At 35.7% G+C, this 15,834-nt stretch overlaps 1 protein-coding gene across 2 annotated transcripts in view; it reads left to right on the top strand.

The window, feature by feature from the left end:
- Positions 1-15,834, top strand: part of LOC114327335 (GATA-binding factor C) — a 361,986-nt gene that overhangs the window by 64,766 nt on the left and 281,386 nt on the right. The gene's annotated exons all lie outside the window — the stretch shown is intronic.

Here is a 15,834-nt window from a genome sequence, read left to right on the forward strand (position 1 = left end):
TGATGTGTTAACTAGTATGACATCCAACTTATTACATATCTACTATGGTAGGTCTGTAAGTAGATGTGGGGCCATTACAGTATAGCACGGAGTTGAGATTTTCAAGCATCGTATCAGAGATGCATCTATAATTCGATAATGATTGCTTTGCAGAAATCTCATTTTGTTGGCTAGGTCTTCATAGAGTATCTTTTCTACTGAGTCATGCCGTACCTACTTTACAATCATTATTAGCCCTACTAGCCCACATAAAGATAATTTTTGGTTTGAATTGCCCGATGCTGAATGGGGAGAAAAAGAAATATGAGAGTGCTTCTGACACAATAAATTGGGATCTCAAATTTTATTATAATTTATTACACAATAAGCCATATGGTTCATCATCATCATTCTATTTGCCTTATCCCTATGCGGGGCCAGCTTCCCTAATTGCATTTCTCCACACGATTCTATCTTGGGCCATATCAATGTTAATCCCCTTTACCAACATGTCCTGCCTTATCGTCTCCCCCCAGGTCTTCTTTGGTCTTCCTCTCCTACTCCTTCCAGGAATCTGCACTTCAGCTATTTTCCGTATTGGGTGATTAACGTCTCGACGTTGAACATGACCAAACCACCTTAACCTATGCTCTCTCATTTTGGCATCAATTGGTGCCACACCTAGACTTCCCCTAATATACTCATTTCTAATTTTATCCTTCTTTGTCACTCCACTCATCCATCTCTCTCTCTCTCTTTCTCTCTCTCTCGTTCCATCCCTCCTTGTGGAGTATTGGGCGCTTATGCGTTTCTTGGCCAAAAGTGTAAGATTGCTGTCTGGCCGGGACAGCGCATCTTCTTTTGTTTTTATTCTCTGGATAAATTGTGAACTAATTCCCTCCACTCTCTTCTATCTTTTGCTCTCTTTTTGACTTCGCCCCATCTTAGTCCAATTTTTTCGTGTTCTCTCGTTGTTGTGCTTTTCCAGCTGTTGTCTGGTCTGCCCCTCTTTCTTTTCCCCTCTGGTTGGTATTCAAGTGCTTGTCTTACTATGCTGCTTTGGTCTTTCCTTAAAGTGTGGCCGATCCATTTCCATTTTTTTTTTCATCTAAGCATTCTCATTTCCGCCACATGCATTCGTTGTTCCTCTTTCTTTTTCACTGCCCAACATTCAGTTCCGTACATCATAGCCGGTCTTATGGCTGTTTTATAGAATTTTCCCTTCAGCTTCATTGGAATTTTTCTGTCACACAACACAACACTCGCTCCTTTCCACTTCATCCATCCAGCCCTAATTCTACTGCATGCATCTCCATCTATTTCTCCATTACTCTGTAATACCGATCCTAGGTACTTAACACTATTAATATTAATAAGCCATATGGTTATCACGCCTATTAAGGAGAATGTTAAGTAATCCCAGATACCTAGGGTATCAAAAAGATTGAGCTCTGATGAGGTAATTTCCATTTTACAATGTCCTAGTTGCCCTAGTACACAGGATAATCTACCGAAATCGCGAGGATCATTATTCTGATGACTCAGTGGCATTAGATAAATAATTTATTCAATCATTATGATCATATCTGGGGGCTACTTCCATCTTTAACCAAATACAAAGAGGCTACGTTAATAGCTTATCAAGAAAAACATTTTTCAGAATGTAAACAACTTGGTTAAATGAACATTATACCCATTATACCCATTATATTATCATGTTAGTATGTGTTGTAAGGTATCAGTGATTTTAAAATAGAAGGCATTTTTGACAGTGTTGACAAAAGATTTTGATTAATATTTTAAACGTTGTGGTCAGTGGAAGACCATTTATATTTTGGTTGACATATTTGATTAGTTTAAATGTTTGGTTAGTGTTCTATCATACGTCAGTGTTTTATATTATATGCATGTAATGTAAGAATGATGACGATCAGGCAATTTATTTTTATGATTCTGCATTTATAAACAACATAAGCCTCGCCTGGTTTCTTTGACTGGTCTCTAATCACTGCTTAGCATCCATATTTTTTCAGATGCAGTGACTTAGTTACTGAAAAATGAAACGTCAACATAAACTTATTTTTAAATAAAATTTTGGGTAATTCCTATTACATATGGTAGATAGTGATAGTGAAAGTCATCATCATTCTCTTTGCCCTTATCCCTATGCGGAGTCGGTTCCTTAAATACTTTTCTCCATAAGTTTCTACCTCCAGATCTTCCCTAGATAAGATAAAGATTTCCAATGATCGCCAATTTTACTCATGGATAGGCTCATATTACAGAGTAATAAAAGTAGATGGAGATGCATGCAGTAGAATTAGGGTTGAATTGATGAAGTGGAAGGAAGCGAGTGATGTGTTGTGTGACAGAAAGACTCCAATGAAGCTGAAGGGAAAATTCTATAATATACTCATTCGTAATTTTTTCCTTTTTTGTACTGCATTTATCTATCTAGCCTTCTCATTTTAGCCAATGCATTCCTTGTTCCTTTTTCTTTTTAACTACCCAACATTCAGTTCTGTATATCATAGCTCGCTTTATGTCTGTTTTGTGGAATTTTCCCTTCAGCTTCATTGGAGTCTTTCTGTCACACAACACATCACTCACTTCTTTCACTTCATCAATCCAACCCTAATAATAATAATAATAATAATATCCTATGGCATTTTTTCCGGGGAGATTTTTTCGGACAGGTTCCGGTGTCATTTACATCTTTAACCCTGTTTCAAGTAACTAGTGTCGATGTACACACTAGCCCAGGGGGACCGACGGATTAACGTACTCTCCGAGGCACGGTGAACAGCTCGTATCATTTTTAAAAATGAAAATGGATTGTCTGTGCCGGGGCTCGAACCCGGGCGCTCTGGCTTATGATGCCAATTGTCATGCCGCTGCGCTATGGCTGTTCACAAAATTCAACCCTAATTCTACTTCATGCATCTCTACCTACTTCTTATTACCCTATAACACCGATTCTTCTTGATGTGCCTATCCATGAGGAATATTGGAGATCATCATGGAAATCTTTATCTTATCTGCAGTAGTGCGGAAAAGCTGCACATATGTTTTCTTGAATCAGGTTCTGAGGTTTTTTAACCAGAATGTTCTTCTTCCTGGACTTTTAATATTTTCCCTTGCAGGACTGCTCTTAGGAGGGCATATCTAGATTCGTTTCGCATAATGTGTTTGAAGTATTGTAACTTTCGAAATTTAATATTGATCAGTAGGTACCTCTCGATACATCTTCATTCTTCTTAAAACCTCCTCATTTGTGATTAGGCTGGTCCTCTGGATCTTAAGCATTCTCCGATATAGCCACATCTTAAATGCGTCAAATGTGTTTACTTCTATTGCTCAAGTATATTTATCCAAGTAACGCATATTTGCGCGAAATTTTGACTTAATAAAAAATGTTAATTTTAGCTTCTGCTTTTTTTTGTTTGTTCTTATATCGTATCCTATAAGTATATATCGTATCCTATATCGTATCGTATCATCCTACGAATCACAGATGTTGTTTGAATCTTTTCTCCGTAAGCATTTTCTATTTTTTTTAATATAACTAGGTACTTCTAACTATTTAATATTAATATTTTATCTGTTTATACCAAGTTTTATTTTTATTGCCCACAGTATCACAAATTTAATATATTACTAGTTTAGATACGACGTATTGATATTTATACTAATTTGTGATATTTATAGTATGAATAGTTCTATGATTTTATCAACTCGACTATTCTTTTGTTAAAATATCTAACAAGTTCAATAAAAACCACAAATAACAAAGGTCACGACTATCCGATATTCCCTCTTAGCAAATCTAACCGCTGATTTCGTTCGAAATTCTTCCTAAAAGAGAGTCCAAATTGAATTCGCTTGTAGACATTGATTCTAAAACTCGGTGATTTATGACCCATCTAATGACCCCCAATTTACATAATAGTCGGCAAAAAATTGGCCCCCGGCGCCCATAAAACGGTCTGCGATTTAATTTGAATACAAGGCAGTGTTATTTCGACGGACCCCGTATGCAACATGTGCTTCAAATCATACACCACGTCTAAAAAACACCAAAGCTCTCTCTTGTTTATGCTAACTACACCATCATAAAGCGCATTTTCAGATTGGCATGCAACATAATATGGCGTGATCTGTGTACTTTGGAAAATAAATACAAAACCTTTGATACAGTGTTGCCAGTACAAAATTTATAGATAATATTGTATGTATTTGAATATTTTCTTTTTGTTATTAGATGTGTTAGAATATACAATACAAACAATAGCCGTTTTTTGCGATTCAAGTGAAATATTCTTCTATAGTATGGAATCTTCATGTTATTTACGATACTATGTCATTAATATATACGTACTTATATGTTTATAGAATACCAATATATTTTCATGTTTATTAAATGTTATCCATAAGATTTATTACCAGTGCATTTGAGTGGTTTGTGATACGTTTCAGATGGACAGCATCGAATTACAATCTAATTGCCTTACATTCAGTAGCTACTTCCAAGTCATGAGAGTGGTTTATATTTTACAATTATGATGAATCTTTATAAAAGGTGATGGAAAGGATGATAAGTTTGATCTTTTTTCTTATCTGCAGTGATAGCTATACTCCAGAAGCTGTTTTCGAATACGAATTCATCTTAAAACAATAAGCAATTGATCTTTGTAAGCCCTATGTTTTCGTTTTCACCCATCGTGACTGGAAGTAGAACTGGAAGTCAATATTTGGAACGTTGGATCTGGAACGTTGATCGATATAAGATTTAGCTAATTTTGAGTAATTTTTGCCAAACTTCCGGTGATAACTTTTTAACCGGAATTGACATCCTAACCGGGACTAAATATCCGAGCTCGACATTTCCATACGCGTCGATTGATATAATTACATATAGGTACTATTTCTGCAAGTATAATGTGTCACTTGTTATCATGTACACTTCGCGTCAAAAAAAACTGGTACAACTCTTATAACCGAAAATCGTGTTTTTCAAGTTGTGTAAGTTGATCTTGTCACAAGTGTCATTCTAATTTCTAGGGCGACATTGCCAGTTCAACGAAAATATTATATCAAACTAGGTAAAAACGGGGCTGAGCGACAGACCGCATTTTTTAATAGACTAAAAACTAAAACAATGGTAATTTTCCGTCATCTCAATTAAGTATCCATACATTGATTCGTGTTTTATTAAAATTTATGGAAGTATTTCAATTCAAAAATAATGACAGATATAAATCTTGACATGGCTTTAAATTATTATGTTTATTGTCAAATCGAGAGGTGTGATTGGTTTCTCGTAAATTGTAGGACAAAACTGCATTAAGTTGTGTAGAATAAATAAAGCACACTGGAAAAATTAAAAATTAAATTTGAAATTAATACAAAATAAATAACTTTTACGGTGAACAAGTATGGAATTTAAATATATGTATTACAATTCGAAATATACATTTTAAGCGTTATTTTTTTGTATTTAGATTTAGTGCAATTCCGTTATCTGTGATGGCAACAACGAAGTGATTCACGAACAATAATTGTCAGTCTGAACACAGGTTTACATTGGGAAAAAAAAAGTGTACCAGTTTTATATGACGCGAAGTGTACTACAATCAAGCCTAGTATTTATCAACAATAAAAAATAGTTACACTCTGCACTAAGTACTACGAATTACCAAAATTACCAGAAATCTGGTAATAACTGTTATATAGGCCATTAAAAAGAAAGAGAAACCATGAATACTCGCGATTGAATTATAATACTTAGATGGATAATTGGAGAGACAAAAAAGTAAAAAATTTGAATGAATACGCAAAGGTAAGACTATGGGTTTTACCAATTGATGTCAAAATGAGAGCTATGCTAAGATGGTTCGGGCATGTTTAACGTGAAAACCCGCAGTACCAAGAATTATGGAGCTGTTAGTTTCTTGAGGTGTAGGAGGGGAAAACCAAAGAAGACCTGTGGAGAGAAGCTTAGGCAGGACATGTCCATAATGATATAGCTATTAGTATGATCTAAGATAGTAACTTATAGAGAAAGTAAGCCAACCATGCATGAAGATAAGGGTAAAGAGAATCAAGATGATTAACAATACCTGTTATATCAGTATTAAATAACGAAATAAGTTCACTCTTTAGAAAATATCTTCCGGAAGGATTAGATAAGAGGATAACTCTATGGATAGCTATTTAATGTTATAATAAATTAAATTTGAATCTTAGTCCTAATCCCTTAATCTGCATTAGAAGATTTAAAACAAGTACGTAATCAGAGTTAGCTAAGCCGATAACGAAATAATGGGTGCGTTCGGACGACCACAGCGGCTGGACAGCTGAGCCAGCAGTAGCTGTCAGACGTCACCGCTGGAAGCCAGCCGCTGAGAGATTTACTAAGCTTTCCCTATCACGGCTGGATTCAACCACCCAGCCGATTTCTGCTGACAGCCAGCCGCTATGGTCGTCCGAACGCACCCAATAAGAGCTAAACTAGAGAATGATTATCGAAGGCAACATTATTGGTTATTCCAAATTTTGCACCAGTACATAATCAAATTGACGAAGAAAACTAGATACCTATAAGTCGGACGTCGGCGTCGCTAAAGATCCGTTGCAATATAAAATTGTAGTTGATAGCAAAACTACTGAAAAACATTGATCTGGAGACGGAATTAAACTGTGAGATAAATAAAGAAGCAGAGGAGTTACAACGTCTAGGATCAGCCTGTCGATAGCTGACGATATGCAATAGATGCGTAAGATCTACATTCACATAAGTATCAAAATCACAGTGTATATTACCCAGTATCTTTTAAGCCCAGCTGAGATCAATACTGTAAGTGTAATAAAAGACAAATAATTTCGGAACCGAGTAAGGAACAAATAAGTTATTAGAAGACCCATCAAAAGGTGCAGAAATGTGTGACAATCTCCTATCATCGAAAAGCATACTTCCACATTTATTAAAATTACGAATTGCAATATGAAATTTTTCCAATATGTTTCTATTTACAAGGATATGCTGATTTTGTATTTTTAAAGAATATGTTCTTATCAATAATGCTAAGCAATCTTCACATATCTTAAAATAGTGATCTATTTTAATTAATGTACCGAATAGCTCACTATTGGTGTCATTCTTCTGCAGGAATATGGTCAACCCCATATAGTCCAAGATCTACCTGGTTGTATGGCTTAAAAGATCTACCTTACGGTTCTGAGTTGTTATCGTGCGATTACAATGTATTTGGGTTATTAAAACAAAAATGTTGTAAGGATGGTTTGATGGTTAGGTTCAAATACAAAGGTAGAGACTTTTATACGTCACTTGCTGTTGCGTTTAGTAAATTTCAATTTCTGACTTATCATCGACTTATTTCGTATGCTTTAAATGATGACGCACGGGTAAAGATTCCCGGACTTAACTGTATAACTAAATATACCAAAGTGGAAAAATACCCCAACAGTGGCTAAGATCAACTTTTATAACAATCCCTAAAAAACCCAATGCCAAAAAATGTGAAGATTATCGAATAATAAGCCTTACGAGCCATCTCCTGAAAACTTTTTTAAAAATTATGGTAGGGGAGCCCAAGCGGGGATTTTTGCAGTTACTCGAGCGCGTCAGATTATCATATGGGGAGAAACGTGGTACCCTGCAGATGTACCTCTGCCATATATTGGCTCTTAACACAGGGGAGTTCGTTTAGGGGGGCCCGAAAATAAAAATCTATCCTTAAAAATACTCGAAATTGTCAGATTAAGATAAGGTAAGTTAAGTACATGTAAAACAGTGTATATTTAAAAAAACTGACGATTTGAGCGGGGCGTAAGGAAATTGGTGAGTCACAAAGCTTCACAAGAAAAAAGCGAATATTTCGCGAAATGGACGTCAGATCGAAAAACTAAAAATTGCACGTTCAATATTTTTCAAAAATCTATCGAAAGATACCAAACATGACCCCTCACAGAGAGGGGTGGGGGGTAAATTTAAAATTTTAAATGCAAATTCCGCAATATTTAGCAAAATAAACATCACATCGAAAAACTGCAAAATACACTTATTTAATATTTTTGAAAAATATATTGAATGGTACCAAACGCGACCCCCCACGGGGGTGGGGTGGGGGGTTACTTTAAAATTTTAAATGGGAACCCCCATTTTTTATTGCAGATTTGGATTATCTGTATAAAAATAAGCAACTTTTATTCGAACCCTTTTTTCGAATTATGGATAGATGGCGCTATAATCGGAAAAAACAATTAATGGAAATGGAAAATTAAATAAAAAAATAGCAAGCGCCCGCTAAAATGGAAAATTCTACTTAACTTTTTTTGGTTTTAGGACCTAATAATCGTAACCCAATAGGTCCCCAAAGCGCTCGAGTGACTGCACATTTAGCATACTTTGCTCCCCTACCATTATACATAAAAGAATATATAAAAAGTGTGAAGAACACATGACAAACACACAATTCGGCTTTAGGGATGCATTGGGTACTCGAGAGGCACTTTTTGCAATACAAGTTCTCTTTCAAAGATGTAGAGACGTGAATTGTGATATATATGTGTGTTTTGTTGATTACCAGAAAGCGTTCGATAGAATAAAAGATGACGAACTGATGAAAATATTAAATTCAATTGGTCTAGACAGCAGAGATCGCCGTATAATAAACAATATCTATTACGAACAAACTGCAGCTGTTAGAGTAGGGGATCAGTTAACAGACGACATAAAGATAAAGAGAGGTGTGCGACAGGGATGTATATTGTCCCCATTATTGTTCAATACATATTCAGAACACATTATGAACCTAGCGCTAACGGACATAGACGAGGGAATACTTATAAACGGAGAACGATTGAACAACATAAGATACGCTGATACTGTCATTTTTGCAGACAGTCTTGAAGGTCTGCAGACACTTGTCTCCAGGGTGGCAGAAGTAAGTAGCAGGTTTGGGCTTGATTTTAACATAAAAAAAAACCAAATACATGGTTATAAGCAAAAATAGGATACCACCTGGTCAATTACTAGTTAACCAACAACCTATAACACAAATCACCAACTTTTGTTATTTGGGTGCAAACTTAAATGAACAGTGGGACCAATCGACGGAAATTAAGATAAGGATCGAGAAAGCAAGATCAGCCTTCGTCAAAATGAAAAAAAATCTTTAAGAGTCACGATATAAAATTGGAAATAAAAATTCGTTTACTAAAGTGCTACGTATTCTCCGTTCTTTTATATGGCGTGGAGTCATGGACCTTAACTGAAGCATCACTGAAGAGACTCAAAGCATTTGAGATGTGATGCTATAGACGCATTTTGAGGATTTCCTGGATAGACAGAGTTACCAACGAAGAAGTTCTACATAGAATGGGTAAAGAGCGCGAACTAGTCGTAACCATAAAACGTCGCAAACTGGAATACCTGGGCCATGTAATGCGCAATGAACAACGATATGACCTACTTCGGACCATACTTCAAGGTAAAATGCGTGGGAAAAGAGGTCCAGGACGAAGAAGAATATCCTGGCTGCATAACCTGCGAAAATGGTTTAACTTAACCACTACCGGACTTTTCAGGGCAGCAGTCAACAAAGTCAGAATAGCCATGTTAGTGTCCAACATCCGTAACGGATAGGCACCATAAGAAGAACTGTATATCTGGGAACCTGGATCGATGACAAAAATGACCAAAGCAAAGAAATTAAAGTCAGATATGAAACTGCAAGGCAAGCATTTATAAAAATGAAGACACTGCTTACAAACAAAGACCTTCAGTTGCCTCTCAGATTGAGGGTTCTAAGATGCTACATATTTTCTATATTGCTATACGGAATGGAAGCTTGGACATTGAAGAGACAACACATAAGAAGAATAGAAGCGTTCTAAATGTGGTGTTACAGAAGAATATTGAAAATTTAGTGGGTTCAAAGGATTACCAATGTTGAAGTGCTACGACGTTTAAATAAGAAGTTAGAAATTATGAAGAGTATAAAAACTAGAAAACTGGAATATTTGGGTCACATTACCAGAGGAGAAAAATACGAGTTGCTGAGAATTATTATGCAAGGATGGATCCAAGGAAGAAGAAGCATAGGAAGAAGACGCATCTCCTGGCTGAGGAACCTTAGAGAATGGTTTAACTGTAGTTCATTACAACTGTTCAGAGCAGCAGCCAACAAAGTGACCATAGCCATTATGATATCCAACCTCCGATAGGAGAGGGAACTTTAAGAAGAAGAAGAGACTTTTGTTGAGGAACGATCCTGACTATTTGATGATAATGAGGATAATTGTTTTAAAATTTGTTAACTAAAAAATAGTTTACAGTTTTTAACAACGTCACTATTAAGTAACAGTAGTATAAATAAAAAAGGCAGACCGCGAGAAAGACCCAAAACTAGATGGGAGAACCAGATAATCGAGGACCTTAAGAAGATGGGAGTCAGGGAATGGGTAACCATAAGCAAAAACAGGAACGAATGGAGAAAAATTTTAGAAGGTGCCAAGTCACACAACCAATTATTGTAAAACCAAAATGTTAATGTGGATAGATTCACCGCGACAAACGAATCGGAAGAGCACAAAGAGGGCGGCAATCACTCCGCTAGGAGTGTAAATGACATGATGATAAATAAAAAAAGACGCATATATAACACCAGATATTGAAATAAATGGTAGACAGCAAATCAACGTACAAGTGAATCCAATCACAATAAATTATTATGCTATAAACTATTTTCTAAGAATTGCAGTAGGTATATCTGTGATTTATACATATTTTATGCCATTCATATTATAAAGCTTTATTGCTGTAAAGGGCAAGTAAATATTAAAGTATTAAAGTTAACTGGCAACGTGGTTAGACAAGACTACGGCCATTTTGTAAATAAAGCTGTATGCATGTTAATAGTTAAAAAACGAGAAGGATATTACTCGTTTTCGTGTTTTGTGATATTTCGACTTCACGAAATCGGCATTTAGTTTCACTGCTAGATGGTGACAAGATTAGATTATATGCGATTGCAACTTAGTTGAAATATTGATGGTACTTTTAATTTTTACGAGCTTTTAAAACTTTGTAAGAAGGTATTTAATAAATGCACAAATTTACGAGTTGAAGAGCAAATACTTGGGAGTCCTTATAAAGTCGTAAATATCCTGAAGAAAATATAACCATGAGAAGGTTAATGAACAAATTAAAATATAAAACATTTAATGAAAGTTCTTTGCTGACAAAGTGGTATTCGTATTTGTGTTTCACGAAAGATTAAAACAATCAATACACTTGAAAGAATTTAGACTTACTTACTTAGTCCTAAGTCTTTCTATCTTTAGGTGTAAGGCTGGTGGAGTTGAGTTTTGCATTGTTGTCTACATGCTTTCCGATCTTGTGTTAGGTTTCTTGCACTTTCCAATGTCAATCCTTTCTTCTCGACTTATTTTCTGGTTTCATCTACCCACATAACTCTTGGTCTCCCTCTTTTGTTTTTCCCCTGCATTCTCTCGTCCGACATTCTAAATAGGTGCCCGAACCATCTAAGTCGTCCCTCTACTATTTTTTCATTGATTGGTTCTAGTTTTAGGTTTTGTCTGATTGTTTCGTTTCGTATTTTTTATGTCCTCTTTCTGTTGACTATTTTCTTCAGGAATCACTTCCTCACTTCCATAGTATTGACTCTGGATTTTTGTCTCACCGTCAATGTCCATGTCTGGCTGCTATAGTTTGCAAAGTCACTTTGCAAACTGTTGTTTTCACAGTTTTTAATAAGCTTGCTGTTCGTTCCATTGTCTCATTTATTTCCATGTCTTGTTTACCATTAGATGTTTTAGACTAAGTCTAAGACTTGTCTAGAATTTAGACTTTTCTTACTCTAATTTTCTGTTTTCTGTCTAGTTATTTCAAGTTTTGTAATAACAAGAACATGGCTGAAGTCAACGTTTATTGCTTTACCAAAGAAAACAAAATCCGTATTCTGCAGCGATTTCCGGACTATCATCTTAATAGTCATATTTTAAAGTTATTTCTAAAATTCTTTATAATAGGTATGACTTGCTACCATATAGTCATGATGTGAACAAGTGCAATTCGAGCTCAATGGTACCTAGAGCATAAAACATTGGATATTTTAAATATCCATGTTTAATTTCACATTTTTCATCTGTGTTCCTATGACGGATCAATTGTAAAGGGTTTTTACCCACATATTTTTTATTTTGGTGGTTAGCATGTTAGATTCACGTAAACACTGATGATGATCCGTCATCCCATCGAAAACTGGTTCTGTTCTGTGATGTAGCCCTTTTTAGGGATTTTAACAAATATACCTTTTATAAAGGATTTTATCGTTTTTGTAATATATGGTATACAGCCATACTACAGGAAAACTTTTTCCTCGTGGATTATTTCTAAAAGTTATACATCAAAGAATTTATAAACTGTGCGAAGAAAAAATCAGCTGTACACAGTTTGGTTTTCAGAAAGAATCAGCGCGTACGAAAGAGGCTCTCTTCAAAATACAAGTGGTATTTCAAAGATCTAGAGACATAAATGGCGATATTTATGCATGCTTCATTGATTATTATAAAGCGTTCGATACAGTAAAGTACGACAAGCTGATGGAGGTATTAACCAATATTGGAATAAATAATTATTAGCTAAGAATTATTAGCAATAGCTTCTAAGAATTATTAGCAATCTTTACTGGAATCAAACATCGTCTATCCAGACAGAAGCAGAAGAATCCCACGATGTTAAAATCAAATGTGGAGTCCAACAGGGATGTATCCTATCACCACTGCTGTTCAACATATGTATACCTATTCTTCAAGAAGTAGATGATGTTAAAGCAAGAATTCCAATTAACGGAGAATGTATCAATACACGATGACATAGTGGTATTCGCTGACAGATATGAAGCACTCCAGGAGTTAATTAATATAATCACAGAAGTACCTAAGTCAGAGATATGGATACCAAATTTATGATGATCTCTTACAATGAACAAAAATTTGGACGAATCAGTGTGAACAGTCAACAAATAGAAAGAGTAAAAACATACACCTACCTTGGTACGAACGTCAATGAAAATTAGGATAGAACCACTCTCTAGAAATCAAATATAGGATAGAGAAAGCAAAATCTGGTTACTGCTATAGGATCTGGACCCATAAAAATCAAGTTACTACGATAATACATCTTTCCTATAGGTTCTGTTGTACGGAGTTGTGTCGTGGACTCTCACAGATGCCAACTGCAAAAAAATTGAGGCTTTCGAAATGTGGCTTTATCTTATACCAACCACGTTACTAATCAGGATGTTTTATTAAGAATACAAAAAGAAAACGAGCTGTTAACCACAATAATTGGGATAACTAAAATTGAATAACTCGGTCACATCTTAAGGAATTGCGGGAGATATGGACTGCTGCAACTAATTTTAGAGGGAAAAGTAGAAGGAAAACTAGGACCAGGAAGACGAAGGATTTCCTGGTTGAAAAATCTATGTAGGTACTTGGTTCAACACAACAACCACAAATCTTTTCAGTGTGTACCTTCCGTATATAGATAACAATTCATAACAATATTGTAGAATAATTTTTTTATATTACAATTCTGGGTTTAAAAATATTCAAGGACGCACCAATATAAAACACCTGTAGTAAGTAATTTAATGTACACAATGTAAATGAATCTCGAACGAATCTCATCGTGGCCATCAATATAAATATGTATGCGCAATGATGTGTTGACCGGTCCGCTCCTGTGTTCTTCCTACTACTTTCACACGCACGCAGAGTCCCTATCCCAAAACCCTTTTCTGGTGACCATCTGCGGAAGTTCGTTAGAATCCCCGCTAATCTCTGCGTCTATCTCCGATGGGATCGCTAGATAATCCGGCGGCGGATCAGCGGCCATTGTGGTCTGGATTCAATATGGCGGCGGACAGGTGAGGGGTTAAATGTCCCTGTGTATTTGAAGGGCGCGCACTGGCATTACACATAGTGTGTCGAGCCAAAAGTTGGTATTGGCAAATAGGAAGAGGGTAGAGAGTCGGAGGATGTATAGGCAGATGTCGAATTGTTATAGGGTAGAAAGTTTGGAGCATGCTGGGATGAAAATTATGCGGGTAGAAAAGCTTTTGCGAAAATTGGACTCCTCAGAATTGAAGTATTTAAATACATTGAATTCTCTCAACTGTTTCATTTAACAGTTATTATAGTAAATTTTTAATTAACATTTATGGCTTAAAGGGAATGATAATAGGCAGAATTAAACAACTGCAATAATACTTACATGTGATTTCCAGCATGAATAAACTTTTGTCTGTTTAAGCCAGTGACGGATAGGGGAGGGAAAATGGGGAAATTCCCCCCCCCCAACAACGTCCAAAATTAAAGAAAAAAATTGTTGAAACGTAAAAATATATAGGTGGCTGACATGAAACTTAAACCACATACAGACAAATTCAACCAAAACAAACACGCTAGTTAGGAATTAAGGAAACTTAATAAGTACATAAAGTTATTATTTACGTCTTTTATGTAGTTTGGATTTATCTTTTTTATGTCTTTTGGTTGGTGTTTTATTGGAAGTTACCCCCACCCCCCACCCCACCCTAAGATATCGGTGCTGTTCCACGGTAGAAGAATTATTTCGCGCAGCAGAAAGAAGAAGAAGAAAATTTAGATGACATTTCAGTAATAGACATATCAGATTTTAATATAAAACCCTTACTAATCGTACACTTTTGCCGAATAAATAGAAAAATATCAACTTTTTAAACAACTGAGAAAAACAAGTACCTAATTGGACTTCGTAAGTCCTAAATTTTCACCCAAAGTGACCGAAAGTAGAACTGGGGGTCGATATTTGAACTCTTCGTGTAACTTTGCGACGATTGATATACAATTTCACTCATTTTGAGGCATTTTTTTCTAAACTTTCGGTCATGACTGTTTAAACGGAAACTGTTACACGTTCGGTGCCCATGACGCACGCGTAGCGCCACGAAGATTTTATCAAAGGTAGTACGCATAAGTAGTGTCAGTAGTACTGTATTACTAAATGAACGTTTTATATACGTGGTACCAGCCAAATGGCGCTTGTTCAAGATGGGCACCGAACATGTTAAACCGGAACTAAAGATTCAAGCTCGACTTTTCAATACATATCGATTGATATGTCATATGTCACATATAATATTTTGCGACTGTAATATGACACTTCCGGTTAGAACTTTTTAACCGGAAATGATGTAAAAACCAAAAGTATACTTTTGCTCTCATCTTTCTAAGGCACGTTGAATAATATATCGCGTACACCATTTCGGTGATTTTAAAACGGTATCTCCGGTTGCAACTCTAAAAGCAGAAGCCCGAGGTCAAATTTATCATCTTTAATACCACCCTTGGGCTTTCATTCAACACCTTATTTATCATTCTATCTGTATTAATAACGGAGGGGTTATATTCGCGGACAGAAGGACAGACAGTCATGAAACCGGAAGTATATATTTGTTCTCGTTGTGATAAGGCACGTCGAATAATATATCGCTTGTATTATTTCGGTGACTTTAAACTAGTAGTTCTGGTTACATTTCTAAAAGCGGAAGTCCTAGGTCAAATTTCTTACCTTTAGTACCATCCTTGGGTTATAAGCTTCCATTTGACACCTCATTTGTCATTATGTCTGGTATGACGGAGGAGTTGTGTGTACGGACAGACGGACGTGGATAATTCAACGTTTTCACATTTATTCAAAATTGGGTGAAAACAATATCAACTTTTTAAACAACTAAGAAAATTAGGTTTATATGCGATACA

This window comes from Diabrotica virgifera, chromosome 2 (assembly GCF_917563875.1).
Source record: "Diabrotica virgifera virgifera chromosome 2, PGI_DIABVI_V3a".
Lineage (NCBI taxonomy): Eukaryota > Metazoa > Arthropoda > Insecta > Coleoptera > Chrysomelidae > Diabrotica > Diabrotica virgifera.